The sequence below is a fragment of the Falco peregrinus genome, chromosome 2, assembly GCF_023634155.1.
Source record: "Falco peregrinus isolate bFalPer1 chromosome 2, bFalPer1.pri, whole genome shotgun sequence".
NCBI lineage: Eukaryota > Metazoa > Chordata > Aves > Falconiformes > Falconidae > Falco > Falco peregrinus.
Window position 1 is genome coordinate 69,657,180 of NC_073722.1, and position 16,196 is coordinate 69,673,375.

Sequence of the window (16,196 nt, forward strand, 5' to 3'; positions counted from 1 at the left end):
TAATATGGATGTGTTGTGGTTTAACCCCAGGCAGTGACTAAGCACCACGCAGCCACTCACTCACTCCCCTTACAGTGGGATAGGGGAGAGGATCAGAAGGGTAAAAGTGAGAAAACTGGTGGGCTGAGATGAAGACAGTTTAACAGGTAAAGCAAAAGCTGCACATACAAGCAAAGCAAAAAAAGGAATTCATTGACTACTTTCCATCAGCAGGCAGGTGTTCAGCCATCCCCAGGACAGCAGGTCTCCATCACACATAATGGTTACTTGGGAATACAAATGACATAATTCCAAACGTCTCCCCCTTCCTTCTCTTCCCCTGATTTATATGCTAAGCATGACATTCTACAGTATGGAACATCCCTTCAGCTAGTTCTGGTCAGCTGTCCTGGCTGTGTCCCTTCCCAATTCCCCATGCCCCTCCAGCCCTCTGGCTGGCAGGGTCTGAGAAACTGAAAAGTCTTTGACTAAGTATAAATATTACTTAGCAACAACTAAAAACATTGGTATCCTATCAGCATTGTTCTCACACCAAATCCAAAACACAGCACTGCACCAGCTGCTAAGAAGAAAATTAACCCTATACAGGAAGAAACAACTGGACTTGAAATGGAGTCAATGAATGAGTGGCTCTAAAAGGGACAGATGAAGTATTTACATAGTGGCGTCTGTTCATTCCTGCCACCTAGCCTAGCCTACATCTGCCTTTAACTGGCTCAAGGAAGAGCGATGATAGGGTAGCAGTGCTGTACTCTTCCCCTACAGGCAGAACCTGAGACTTGTGCAGCTTCTTGGGGACATAGTGAACCTGCAGCAGTGAACCCTGTGTGAGCTGTTAATCCTGTTGTAAGGATGGTAGCAGTGCAAAGCTGTCTTAACGTCAGCATTAGCCGGATGGGCAGGTATGGTGTAGGGATGGGTTGTTCAAGAATTCCAGGACATTCCAGGAGGCCTCCTGTCCCTCACCTTCAGCTGAGCTGCTCTGACAGCACTGAGGCTGAAGGCTGGGACGCTTTGCATATTCTGAGGTGAAAACAGCAGCATACACTGCATTTTTTGCTGTTCTCTTTCCTGACGTAATCAAGTACTGTAAGTTTTACACACCAGTGCACAGATTACTGGCATTTACTAGGAAGCAGGAGGAGCAGGCTGGCAACTGCTTGGAGGCATGCGGAATATACAGGCAATTGCTCTGGAGCATGGGGACACACAGGCAATTCAATTCCCAACTGGTTTCTAGGCAGGAGCTACCAATTAAAATTAAAAGAATAAAAGACTGTAAGCTTGAGACTGATGATATGCTCTAGAGAGAGGAGTTGCCAACAGCTTGTGCTACAAAGATGCCTCTCTTTCAGTGAATTTCAAATAGTGAAAGAAACTCAGGTAACAGATCATTCTTTTCTTCTGGCTTCCCTGATTTTCATGTACTCAGTCGTGCAGCCAAAATTCCTACAAAGACAGACGGGGCTGCTCCCCATGAATTCCAAGCAGCGAGCCAGCCTTTTGAGAGCTGATGCAGTGAATATGCTAGTAGTCAGCTATACCTAGGAAGCGAGATTCTAAAACCAAGCATCAGGTGCCTGAGCAAAGAGTGTTGAATTATGGGGCTCAGATAATTACTAATGAGAGCATAACGTTTATTTATATATATATGAAATTATTTAGGATTATTATTTAAAAAAATCTAATATGTCTTTCACATTAATTGTTAATGAGTCTCTGAAGCAGGCCTACCCTTCTGATGGAGAAAACTGATGCTTAACTAGGTGAGGTTATTAGACATACATGGGATCTGCAAAGCTGGGATTTATTCTGTGCCCATCACAGTGGTCCCTGAGGATCATGTAGGAAGTGGGCAAGTTTTAACTGCAATTACCAAACTGCAACTACCATGGGGTAGATGAAGTTGTAAATCACGATCTGTCATTGGTGATAATGTCGTAAATCATAATCTGTCATTGGTTATGAAGGCAGAGCATGCTTCCCATGCTCCTTTCAGAAGTTGTGTGACTGTTGATGAGCTAGTCAGGTGGAGGTTGCTGGATGGGAGAATTTTCACAAAAAGCAGTGAGTTTGCCCGATTTTAAAAATTATTTGTACAAAAGAAGATAACACAGACTATTAGTGCTTCAAGACATGGAAGTTGTAATGGTGGTGCAAGGCAAGAACTGTGATCTTACCTGAACTCCCTGCCAACCAGAGAAAAAGCTGTGCCCATCAGCCACTGAAAAATGGTGACACTAATCCAAGCAAAATGTCTAGAGGTAGTGTATGCGTTGTTTTAAGATGCATATCGTCACATCTGGCCTTTACTTGGGAAGCAGAGTAAGAAAGTGAAGATTTCAGGCACTTCACCTCCATCAGGTAACTTGGTAATGACCAGACTCCATGCCACAGTACTTCAAAGGCATTACGGTACCTCATGTCTACACAATTCTGCTACATTAGGGTTTGCTTTGTGAACGACTATCTGTGTAGCTTTCAAATTTCTCTCTCAGAGAGCTTAACTCAGAAACTGATCCACTAGCAGGTACAGGATGGAATCATTTATTATTGCTTAGCTTAATAAACTGCATCTTAAATTATGATATCGATTACAATGTTGAATGAAAAGGCTGAGCTGGCATTATGGTATTGGACACAAGCAGCATTTTAAAATGTTTACACTGATTGTGTGATGCATCAGTATTGTTTTTGGAAAGCAATAGACTTTAAATACGGTGTTACATGAAGTGCTAGGTGCTTCTGAATTAATTTGCTTATATTTTGATGTAAAAATCAAAGACACTGTATGGCAAAAGGTGCTCACCCAGAGTTCTTGTCCCCATTAGCAAACACAAACCAACATTTGATGTATCAGTTCACCAAATTAATGACATTAAAGCACAGCAAAAATACATTTGCAGCAACCCTAGCAAGTTCTGTGGGATCTCCTGACAGGATAAACATGTCTTCTCTGCCCTCCTTTTTTTCCCTCCTCCCAAACAAGCAATAAAAACATTTTGCATAAACAAATTCCAAATTACAACTAATCATAGGAAAGCTGACAAATGTATGCTATGCTAGTCTGTGAAAATACTAATCAAAGCAGCCTGTCAATTGTTAAAGTTAATGATTTAGATATGCAAAACTCTGACAAAATTTTTGTGGATAATTACATAATTACGCCTGGGTTAACACAATCAAAAATAGCAATTGCATGCTCCATCTTGAAATCACCATGGCAGTTCCCTGCTATCTTTTAAAGGTCTCTTTACCCTTGTTCCCTCTGCACATGAAGTGTAGTAGGGAAAGGAAAAAACCCTGGGAACCAGCTAGGAAAGAAAAGCAAATGTGATAGGTGCCTCCTGCCTACTCCATCCACTCTTTGCCCTCTGCAGAAACAATCCCCTGGAGAGCAAAGCACCTGCTAGAGTGGGTGGAGGTGTCAAAAAAGCCAACCAGGTAATGGAGGACCAGAAACAGGAGAGTTATCTGTTGTAGCCAGCTGCAATAGCAACACCTCTACCCATGTATTAAAATACGTGTGACAATGAGCTTTTCCTGTGGGAGGCCTTTCCCATTGAAGAGGAGGGAGTTTATACTTTGTTTTAAAGGTCTTGCTATGATACAGGAACGCAGGACTGGTAAGGCTTACCTAGGTCATTCAATTTTTCATTAAATTATCAAATCATTCAAAAGTTCCGGTTCATCCCAAACAGTCCCTTCCCAGGTGTTTGGTGTAGAAGGGGCTATCAACCTCTTCCATCCAAACTGCTACCCCCGTGAGCTATGAAATGCCCCTCCACTTCACCACATGCTTAAAGGTGTTGTCAGAGGAAGGTAGGCTGTTGGTGGAGGGGAAATGAAAGGGGGTAAGCAAGCCAAATCCTGTGGGGCACTGGTCTTTTTTTTTCTCCTTTGAAAATAGCTTTGAGTCTATTATAAGCACCTTTGAAAAGCTTAGGCCTTAGAAATCTTGGATTTTGCTGGCAGCACTGGTGTTTTCCTTTACATGTTGGCTTCTTGTTCCCTTTTTATACTAGATCTAACTGATACAGTGTAGAGATTCCAGATGTCAGGAATCTCAGGGAGGTGACATAGTATAAATAAAATGAATATTGGGCTCTTTCCTGAATGTCACATTGGCTGGGATGGGGTAATGATAATGATGGGGATTTAAAAAGTAATATATCTCTTGTGTAATTTTTTATCATAATTTTTCTATACAGTTTCCATTAAGTAGATAAATGACCTAAATGAAAAAGAGAAATAAAGTGAAAGTATAAAATCAGTCCCTGTCAAGAGCTACATAAAGAGTCAGGGCCCCAGCCTGCTGAAATTGGCTTTCTAAACTCCTAAATCTGCAAGTAGGTATTCAGATGGATTGAATGGCTTTACTAGTGGCTTACTAGCAGTAGGGACCTAACACGTGAGGGAAGCAAATGCACATTGATGTAGATGTATTCCATCCCCCGGCAAATATACTGTCAAAGTCAGCTTCAACCAACTGATGTTATGGGGCCCCTTATTGCTTTTGTTATATTTTCAAGAGTAACTATTACAAATCCACTTGGTGCATTGCTCAGCCTGTAATAACGGCATGAAATTAAATAGTAGTGTGGTTGGATGTCTGAATGAAACCTGAAATGTTGTTTTGGAAACCTCACAAGCACCTGGAGCAATAGCAGGGCTCTGAGGCACGATTCAGCAGTCTTACACTGCTTACTTCTGCTGCATTGATGAAGCAAAAATAAACTTCCTGTACTTAGACAGATTTTAAACATTTTTCTACAAGACAGAAACCAGATGGAATATTTTCACAGCTGACACCAAAATTCACAGTTTTTGTGACTTCTGTGATATTGTGATTTATACAGGGACTTTCTATATCAGCAGCCCTGAGCAGACAGCCTCTTGCCATTCAAGCTTTTAAACATTATTTGGATTGGTGGGTCAAAAGATTGTGTTAGCTGTGTGAAATGTGAAGTATCAGTGGATTTAAATGATGGCTCTGTGGGCTGTTCTGTTTCTGCATCTTGACTGTAAGTCATAATAATAAAATATGTTAAAAGTACACTGCTCCAAAATGGATAGCAAACCCTTAAATGCCTTGAAATTAGTCATTTCTAGAAGCAAACAAAAAATTCTTATGTCAGGGCACGAGCACAAGGCAGGGTATTGTCTTCAAGCATTTGCTTGCTCTCTTAAAGGGAGGACTTGAGTGGCAGAAGGCATTCTACTTGGGGCTGTGTGTTTCACAGGCAGTATTTTCAGTTAAACCTGACAAAAACCCGTTGAAGGCTGGTTTTGGGGTGGGTTTTGTTTGTTTTGGTTTTTTTTCCCTTGCTGGGGATTGAGAAGCCAAGTCAAAGCTACTGGTAGACCAGGTAGAAGGAACTGGTGGAGAGTATGGGACCTGGCAGAGCTGGATGCAGGCAGAGGTTTTCCCCGCGCATCCTGTTCCGTTTGCTCTCCATTTGTGCTTGGATCAGCTTGTTGTTCTTTGCAGTCAAGCTTCTTCCCACCTTTGTGGGAATTCATGGTTTCCTGGGAAACTTGTGTTGACCTGTGCCTGAAGAAAACTTCAGAAACATATTGATTTTTCTGTTTTTACAGGGCTTTCTCTATGCAGGAGAGCAGTATTTCAGCAACCCTGGTGGCTGCCTGCCTGTTTCCAGATGTTATGTTTCCCTTTCGCAGTCTTAGGTGATGTGGCTTTTGGCTGTGTGATATCCTTACAAATCTGGAGCAGCACATTGGTGTTCCTGGTGCCAACAGTACTCAGGGGTTCAGCCTGCTGAGGGAGACAGCGTTGGAGGTATTCCTTGTGCATGTGTATTTATGGGATCCCATACTCTGAAATCCATCTCTCTCCCCATCCAAGAGAGCTGGTTTGCACAGGGCTCCTGAGATCAGCAAAGTGCCTTGTCTTTAATCAGGTGTTTGCTTAGGAAAGGACGTGTTGTTGCTAGGGGATGTGATTTCTCTTCAGCTCTGAGAAAAAGGCAGGTATATATAATTTTAGGTGCTTATAATATGTACACCTTATCTTTATAGGAGGATTTATAGTGTAAATCGATGACAAAATAAACGGTAATGGCTCCTATGCAGCCAGGGCAAGGGAAAGGCTCACTCTCTAATGCGTTTTTCCTGCCTAACTAGTTCTTAAGGCTACTGGCATACCAAAGCATCCTTCAGTCTTCTGTAATGTATGTGTCAGTCTCAACGCCAATGCAATGGTCAAACGAAGTAGCATAAAACCACATTTATCCTTCACAGTGAAATGGTACTTGATGTTTTTTGGACCTGATGTGTGAGACTTCCCCAACCACCACCACCATCCCCTCCCCCCACCCCCACCCCCCACCCAAAAAAAAAAGGTAGAAATATGGTAGAGACAGGAAGAGGTTGGTTATTAATCTGTAGCAAATCTTACTGAATTATATGCTAAATACATGTTGGTTCCAATGATATCTGCTGAAAATTGGCATACAACAAAACATTTGGTGATAACATATGGAAGGAGATGTGGAAGACAGTAGAAGCTTTTCCACTTTTCTGTACGTGTTTATAATCTAGTGTCCTCAACATTATAGATACTACATACTGAAACTGTCTGTATGCAAGTACGCAACCTGGCTTACAAAAAAAAAAAAAAAAGGAGAAGCGCTGATATGAGTAGAAAATACTGCCATTCTTAACATGTTATTTCCCCACTTGGACATTTCTTCCCTGTTGTTTTTCTTTCTTTTCCCACCCTGCCTTCCCCAGCCAGCTTCAGTGAATACAGACACTGTATTATAGGGCTCATGCTAATGAGCAATCATTTAGAAGGCTGTAGCACAAATCCATAATATTCTCCTTCTATAGACAGCCACTGAAATCCAGGAAACCACATTTTAAATATAACGCTGGTATATATCTAAGGCACTTTAAACAAATGCAGTCACTTCTGCAAGATACTTCCTTTGGCTACGCTGATCTGGCAAATTGCTTAAATATATGCTTAAATCCCATGTGTACTTGCTTTGAAGTCAATGGGATTACTTATATGTTTATATACTCTGCTGGTTTGAGGCCTTAAAACATAGGAGGACATTTGGCATTTAGAAAAACAGGGCTGGAAGGAGTCTGAAGAAGTCCCTCTTCTGCAGAATTGGTTATATTTATGTCATTCCTGGCAGAATTTTGTTTTCTAGGCTGTTCTTAAAAACATCTGGTGATGGAGATTCCAGATTCCATAGCTTTCCCAGGCTCCACCCCAGTGCTTCACTATCTTAATTACCATAAATGTTTTTCTCTAATGGCTGACCTGCATCCATCTTGCTGCAAGTTAAGCCTGTTATTGTTTGAACTTTCTAACATGCAAGACCCCTGTGTGTGACAAGCTTTTACACATTCCAAGTCTTAAAATTGCCTTCCCAAGAATTCTTTTCTCTGAAGACCCCAAAGTTTTCAAATATTTTCTCCTGGACACATTTTCTGGACCTCTGGTCATTTCCATTGTGTTTCTTCAGGGCCTCTCCAATTAGTCCATCTCTGCCTTGTACTCTTCTCCTCTCCATACCCTTTGAAATTCAGCCCTTTTCTTGACACTGCTGTAATTTGTCAACATCTCTTCAAACTCTGAGCCTCTATACTTGCAGTTGTCCTTTGCAGACCGTTTGTATAGTCTGCAAGCAAGTAAGTGTGCTGTTTCATGGCCAGATTCACAAAAGCACTAAACAGAATCATACCCACAGCAGAGTTTTGTAATCCTGCTGTCCCCCTAGATGGCTTGCTTTGACTAGGCAAATGGTAACTTTCTCCACTTACCATGCCCAGCCACTTTTGTACCTGTCTCACAACCATTTCATTAAGACCATGTTTTGTTAGTGTGCATGTGAGAGTGACATTTGAGACAGCACCAAAGGCTTTACTGAATCACAAAATGTGACATCTCCTGCTTTGCTTTTGCCATGAGGCCTGTTCCCATATGGCAGAAGAAAATTAAATTGATTTGACAGGATTTATTCTCTACAAATCCATACTAGCTGCTATTCATTTCCATGGTATCTTCTAGGCACTTACAAATAGTTTGATTAACTTCTTCTGGTGTTTTTCTGAGGACTGAAGATAAACTGACTGGCTGGTAACTCCTTAGCTGTGCTTTTCCTGCTTTGTAGAGCTAGATATTGTTTGCTCTTTCCCAGCGTTTTGGCACCTCATCTTCTACTCTTGCATTCTCAGAGGTGACTGTCCAATGATTCAGATTGCAGAAATGGCTACTTAAGAATCACGAGTTGAAATTCATAGTGCCCAGTCAGTTTGAAGACCTCTGATTTATTTAAGGGCATTTTAATCAGCTCTTTTTAGGCCATTGTCTTCCTGCTGCTACATCTTCTGTGTCCTTTAGAAGTTTCTCAGCAGCACAACCAATTCTTCTAAACTTTTTATTTTTGCCTTCCATGAGACCTCTTGAGTTTAGGTCAACTGCTAGAGTTTAATCCTGCTATCATCATTGTGTTGCTTCTGGATCAAGGCTTAATTGGAGACTATGGAAGGAACTTGCATTTCTGGTTCTTACTGGGACAGTAGTCTTACTCAAGTGCAGGACCCCTGAATGAAACTGAGAACTGCAATAATGACACCTGTGGTAGGCTGCAATTTGGGATGCCTGCTGACTAACTTGCGGAAGGCAGGGTTTGAGCTGGTGTATTGATTCATTTTCAGCTGAACAAATAGCTCAACTGTCACTCAGGGAGCTTAATGAACACTTGTGCTACAGTGTCTGCTCCTCTATGTTAGAGCTGAGGATTTATTTTAACAAATAGTATGTTTAGAGAATGAATTGACCACATTGTGTTTACCTCCTGAAGTTTTTGTTTGTGGTGGCGCTTTCTCATTTGCAGTTCTTTGCTGTCAGTCAGGTACTAGAATGGTATCTTCACCCTTTATGTGTTTCCCTAAAAGAAGTGAAGTAGGGAGCATCGTTAGAAATGTGTACATGAACAAAAGTTCATGAGAGTTTCTGTGATGTCAGCTTTTCCATAGTCAAAAAAAGAAGCTCGATTGAGATTACTCTTGAATTAATAATTTACTGTATATAAACCAAAACTTTCTGTGCTAACTATAATACATATATGATGGCTTTTAGTTTCTCTCCTACAGAAGAGTATTTTCATTCCTATTATGTTTTTGCGTAATCTTTTTTTCTGAAAGGAAGAAATGCAAAAACTGAATAGACAAGGTTGTCATTTTAAGATGTGCAATGAAAGACTAGGCTAAAAGAAACTGCAATATTCTATATAATTTCATGGGGTCTTCTAAAGAAATATGACAATTTTATGGGGGCTCTTATGGAAAAATTCTGATTTCATGTGGATTCAGGTGAAAAGGTAAATTTCATGGGATTTCTGAAAATGTCTGGATTTCACTGGTTCCATGAAATCTATGACAGCCATGGAAAAATGCACAGTTCTTGTCATGGAGTAAATTTTTATTGCGGTCTGCAGAACTTTTATTTTCTGTGTACATCTGTTCCTCTGACACATATTATGCATTCTGGACCTCTTCCTCATCTTGCAGTCTCTTCCTGTGAATATTTTACACTTCTTGATGGATGCATAGTGCTCTGATCCTCAGATGATAGAAATCCATGACTGCCTACAAAGGAGGCTCAGTGTGCGAGTGTGTGTGGGGGAAGGGCATGAAAAATAAGCAATACTTAATACAGTCCTGGGGATTTCATATTTTATGGTAATACCAGCTTATTTTATGCAACATAGGAAGGAAAATAATCAGGAGTAAAGAGTGGGAATGATTTATCATATTCAACATGAGATCTAAGCAATGTAGCATCAAAAGCAACCTACTTGCAATTTGCGAAATCCTGGCCTGTGCAGAGGGTCCAGCACAAGACCACCCGAGGAGCATATAAAGCTTCAGAGGAGAAAGACTGTGTTGTGGCATCTCAATTTATCCTGTAAGCAATGCCCTCGTTGGCTAGGACACAAGTGTGACTGTAGCATGCTTGCGTTGTTCCCTGTCTTCATAGAGGCAGCACAGCTGAAATAGATCTTGCTTTTCAAGGAGAGAAATTAAGACACAGAGGAGAAAAGGAATGCATCCTCAGACAGGGCTTGAAAATCAATGGTGAAATGAGGTGAAAACTTACAGGAAGGCTGTGTCGGAAGGGCATGGAAAATGACAAAGAAAAAGCAGTATTAGATAAGTGGGGGAATTGGAAAGGAAAGAATTGTGAAGCAGATTAAGCCAAATCTATGCATGGTTTTAAATGAAGAAGTCTGAACAGTGTCTTGAGACAAACAGGGAGCCATCTGATTAGCTTTGATTTAATGATATTCTTGAACATCTTTGTGTGCCTCAGCAGCCAGAACTGAGAACATTCCTGACAGTGGAGACGAAGCCTCTCCTGGGGAATTGCTTTCCCCTTAACTGAGGGGAGATGTGGAGAAACCTCACAAAGTACAGCAGAGGCAGTGGGGCTGTGGGTCATTCCTCATGCAGGACAACAGGGGAAATAAATATCAGGGTCTTGGATGATGTCCTGTACCGCTCCCACTTCTGTGAGAAATGGGAAGCGGTGAGCTGAAACTAAGGCTAGCTATTGATGCACATCAGGGCTTGTCTATATTTAGCAAAGCCAAGGGGAGGTTCTGAGGGGCAAGAGGGACAAATCAAAAGCAATGTCTGGTGTATGAGGGAGCTGTTCATGTTAGCTGCGATGAGCACAGGTATTTGTGCTGCATGTTATGCAGTTCTTTATTGCCTGCTTCCCACTCTCTTCACTGAACCTAATAAGTTCCTAGGATCTGTATTCCCTTTTGCTCAGTTTCTGTAAATGCTAAATAGAATTTTGCCATGTATAATGTTTTCCAGAGAAAACATCATCACCTTTTGTTATATTATTTTGAAGGAGGTTTTGGCCTGCTGGGACCTAGAACTGTTTTCCCCCCTTCCCTATCAAACAGCCTACAATCCAGCTCTCTTTTGCATAATCCTATTTCAAATATGAACAATATGAATCCTCCAGTTTATGCTAGCAAGGAAATTTGGTTGGTTATATTTCATCATTGCCTTAGAGAAGAAGGGCAGGGCGGCTGCCAGGCTGTCTCTGTACAGCTTTTCTCTGCTGAAATCTAGTGAAGAAACTGTAGTCGTCTTGATAACATATTCAGGCTGTTTTTCCCCCTCTTTTGCTAGCTCTGCAGTATCAGCAAGTTGTGGCTGAGCATTTTTCGCTTGCAGTGGATAACAACAGCCTGACCATCTCATCCCCAAAGGGTACAGGTCAGACAAAGTCCTGTTGTCTCTTTCTCTGGCTGCAGCTTCCTGATACATCTGCCTCTGTCTTCGTGACCCTCAGATCACTGTAGTGATGCCTGTATTGCCTCTAGGATTTCTAGTAAAAAATGACTAGTTAAAATATTCTGTACCAGCATGTAGTGAACTAGTTGGAGGCCTACCTTTTAGCTTTAGTGAGCTTTTCAACACAGAAAAGGTGTGTTCAGCTTGAGGATAGTAAAGCCCAAAAGGAGATGTCTGTAATAGCATTGACCAGACAAGCCTGCAGGTTGGGAGGCGGTGGGAGCCTTCATGAGAAGCTGTGGGAGATTGGGGTGGTTGCTCTGCATCTGGCCTTTGCCATAGTCATCCCTCCTTTGCCAGGGAGTTGAACTCTTGGAGCTGCCAGGGTTAATCACCAGCAGAGCTTCTCCAGCCCCACTCTTTGTGTATGGCAGAGTTAGAGTTTGTGTTTCTTGGGGGCTCCCATGCTGCGCCTGGTCCTTGTGGTGTAGGAATTGAAGCTAGGTATGCTGTCTTGCGGTGTCAGAACAGGATGCATTGGTATGTCTAGTCGAGAACATAAATCAGCTTTGTTCTTTGAAACTTTCCTGTTACTCCTTTTCCTTACATGCAGTGTACACTTGCCTTATATGTTTTGTCGAGTCAGGTAAGAAGAGAATGTCCACTTTGTAATAGGTTTTGGCAGGCTTTCCCTTTTTCCCCAGAAGCAATTTGTGCCAATATCTAACTACTCTACCAACTAAATATACATGGCTAACGCCTACAAACTTATTCATGCTGATGGGCCCTGCTTGCTGAAAGTGTTCTGTTCACACCAGATGCTTCAACCCTGACCACCCATTTGTGGATTAGCACACTTGATTAAACATGTGTGCAGAACTGGGGATCGCAGTACAAGGGCATGGAATATCTGAGCCTTTAATCTCAAATGTAGCCCATGGGTAAGGTAGATGAACTAGTATCATCACATGTAATCATATAATTTTACTTCTCAACCCCTTTGATTGCCTCTGTTTTGGGAATCACCAAAGATCCAGAGAGTTGCGAGGCCCAGAGATGCCAGAGTTCACATAAGCAAAGACACATATTACCTGTGGTGGTTGTTCTTTCCACCAAGGGAGAACTAGGTGGCAACCCAGCTATCTCCTTTTGGTGTCTCCTTTCAAAACGGTCAAAGGCAGTGGTACTTGGAATGCTTGATGCCCTGCTGTTTGCCTGTATCTGACATCGTAATTTCTTCTCCAGAGTAAGCTGGCTAAATTAATTTGATTTTAAAGAAGTGAAGCACTGAGTCTGTGCCTGACATTTTCAGGATTCCAGGACGCTGTGTTCCCAGATCAATATGCTGATTTAGTAACATAACTTATGCTCAGGAAGGCCATGTGACACTCCCAGACCCATCCATCTTAGTCGAGCATTTCTATTAGAGCTGTGCAAATCCTTTCCAGGACAGCAAGTGAGATTTTACAGGTTTCCCATTAGGAAGAGATAGTGTGGAATTACAAACACCCCCTGACCTGACCCTCCCCCCCACCCCCTGCAAACACCAGATTTGAATATACACCTTTTCTCATGTTTGAATCTCAAGCACGTCCTGACACAAGACCACCTCTACATTGGTAGTAGTCAAATAGGCACAAATATAAATCGATGTGCAGATATAACAATAATAGCCTACTGCCCCTAAAATTGTGCACTTGCGTATGCAGATAAAGAAGATCCATTTCTAAACGGGTGCTTTTTTTGGATTAAAAAATGCACTTGAAAAGGTAAAGGGGCACCTCAAGTACCAAGATATCATGTATTTAAAAACCAAGGAGAGATTTCCGTTCTTCACAGACTTACATAGAATCAGAATAGTGCAGAAATGTGAGTTTACCTGCATGAAAATAAACCAGATATCATTTGGTCATGTAGCTCATTTAGTTATCTATCAAAACTCTTTGGCTGCAGGCTATTCATGTTTGTGATACCCATAGAAACAGCACATTGGAGTCAGTGACTGTTGTGTCACTCAAACTAAAAGGGACTTTAGGACACAGACAATATGAGTCAGCTTCTTATTCTGGCAAAAGTCTTAGTAAAAGTATATCAGAAAAAATGCTGCTTCCATTTTCGGTGTTTAAACAGCTGGCGTTGTAGCTTTCTTACATGACACAATGGTTAGAGTTTGTACTTCCTTTACTTATTAAGGTATTGTCAGCTCAGTCTCCTAATAGTGCTAGAAAAATCTTCATGTTATTTATTTCAAGGTGCACAGAAACTCTGTTTTAAATGAGCCAGCTTTCTTTTCTGAAGAGAGCAGAAATTAATGTAGTTGATCATAGCAGTGAAGTTGCCTAACTTCTAAACCAATAGCACTTGTCTTCATATTTGCCCAGCTTTGATTTGGGATATTTCAGTACCATGCTGTTTACCTGTAGGGACATTTGCCTGACTACATGTTTTAAGAACAGGTCTAAATTTATGCTGGAATGTTGTCTGCTCCTTACCAAAGGATACAATTTTTCTTCTAAGTGCCTTTCCTACTCCAGGTAGCCCAAGTACTCCTGAAGGTATCACATTCTTTACGCCCCATGCAATGGCTGACAGAGCCTTGCACATCAGAACCCTTTGTGCTCACCAGGGAACCAGGATTTGAAGGATCACTAAACTTAGCCATTTTGTGTATCAATCCACGAGGCAGCACTTTAGTAATGTATTTTCAAGGTTAGAGTGTTCATTTTGGCCTCATACTTGCTAAGTGGCATAGAGATGTTATGCGTGGTACATGGTAATGCTATAATCTATTGCTTTCTAAAAGCCACCCAAAGTACTGCACTGCAATCAAATAGCACTTCTTGATGACATTGCGTGCTCCAGCTGTATCCTGAAACAGACTGACACAAATAAGTCATTTAATGATGCACAGCCAATCAGGAAATCTTGCTAAATGGAGGACTTGTGTATAAACGGTTTTCTATCTTTTTAAATAATGGCTTTGTTTTAACGAAGCATTTGCTAACAGTGAAGCTACATACACACATTTGGTCTGTCCCTGTTGTTCTCAACAAGGTAACTGATGTGGCCGTATTCTGATCTGCAAGATGGGACCAGCCTGAGGTTAGTTTGTCTCTGTGAGGAAGAAAATATGCCTGTTACTCCTGCTCTTGACTTTGGTTACTAACCAAAAACCTACATGTTTTTATACTGGGAAAAAACCCAGACCAACAGCCAGAAGACTTAAACAGATGATGAAATCTGCCCTCAAAGTGGCTGTTTCTAATGGAGTTATTTTCTTCTTTTTTACTGCAGAACCTATGAACCTTCCAAAACCTATCTGCTTTCTGCCTCAGGTGGTTCTTATAAACATTAGCAGGTTAATTTAGATAGTGTGAAGGACATTAGTTTTTGTCAGGCTTGTATCGTTAAAAAGTCTCCTTTCTCATTTGCGGTGTGTCCTTTGCATGTCACTCAAAGGACAGTCTTCCTCCTGACTTCCCCTTTTTTTCGGAGGGGTCTCAAATGACCACTTCCCACCCATTTCCTCCTGGAGCCCCAGCTGAGCAAGCTCACAGTTCATGACACTTCAGCTCTTACCTTTGCTGATGTGCATCCAACTCCTTGAGTGGCCAGTTTTCTGCCTGTGCTGCCTTCTTGGCTTTACTGGATGTCTAGTGCAGAATGCCTGCTTGTCAACTGGGGTGTTGTACAGTCCAGTCCAGGCATCGTTTCTGCCACACTGTCCTGTCATTCTCCCACCACTTACGGGAGCTGCTCTTTCATGCCTCAAGGTACCTTGTCCAGGTACCTTCAGGTACAGAAAACAGCCTCAAGTTCTCCTGATTGTGGGAGACAGGTGAATCTCAGCAGATCTTTTTGCTGTATTTCTGAGAGTAATGAAGAGATGTTTGTATGGGTAGGCCAACCTCTGCCTCTGTGTGACAGGCAGACATGTTTACAAAGTGTCAGCCAGGTTTTGAGAGCTATCTGGGACAGGCATGCCTTTAAGCCTTGTATGGAATAAAAAGCACACACATCATCATTACTTCATTACCAATCAGTACGATAACAAGTAAACAAAGTTGGTATATTCAATATCACACCTAATTCTTGGTGTAACATTGCACTGAGTCTCTGTAGAAATGTAGCCTGTATATTGGGAAGCAGGGGATCAGGTTCAACATGGCGAGTATGTCCCAACAACGTAAATACAATTGTTGCACCTTAATTTGCAGAAATGTAATATTTAGCTATGTCTGATATATTTTAGAATGCTTTTCTGCACCATTTACTCGATAATTTATTTTATAAGACAGCTTGGCTAGTGCTACAATTCCTGGAGGCCCGTGTTCTGTAGCATAAAGAGAAGCTGGCATATTTATGCCTTCTGAAGCCAGTGGAAGTCTGTCTGTTGACTTTCATGGGGCTCTGGATTAGATCTTTAATGAACATCTCCTGATATCATTATAGGAGCAAATATTGGAACAGCATCATGAAAACTTCAGATTTAGTCGATACGAAGGATTTATTAATTTTTTTTAGAACATAAAGTAGTTTGAAAATTGCTTCTTGAAAATTGCTTCTTCACCTGCTGCTCTGTTCATGCTTATCCCACAGTGACCTGAGCCACCCAAAAGAATAGTTTGTCAGAAAGGAGCTGAGGCCAAGATTTGGACAAAGGAAGAAACCTTGCAACGTAAAATCAACCAGTTGCTTTGAAACAAATAGGCAAGTTGCAAATTCAAAAATCAAATCTGAATGCACCCAAAGAGATGTGAGGATAACTTCTTGAATGTGACAATTTCAGAAGTGTGGTGTGTTGGGTTGCAGAGAACCTGATAGTTTTGAGATGTAAACACATAATATGTAAAACATAAGCCGCAGAATTAATGAATCATGTTAATTTCACACTGCCCCCGCTT

At 41.4% G+C, this 16,196-nt stretch overlaps 1 long non-coding RNA gene across 1 annotated transcript in view; it reads left to right on the top strand.

The window, feature by feature from the left end:
• The window catches only part of LOC114012338 (uncharacterized), a 38,215-nt gene extending 22,219 nt beyond the window's left edge, over positions 1-15,996 (top strand). Inside the window, exon 3 of the long non-coding RNA XR_003554726.2 lies at positions 15,892-15,996. This is a non-coding gene — a long non-coding RNA (uncharacterized LOC114012338). The remainder of the gene's footprint in view (positions 1-15,891) is intronic.
• The last annotated feature ends 200 nt before the right edge of the window (positions 15,997-16,196 follow it).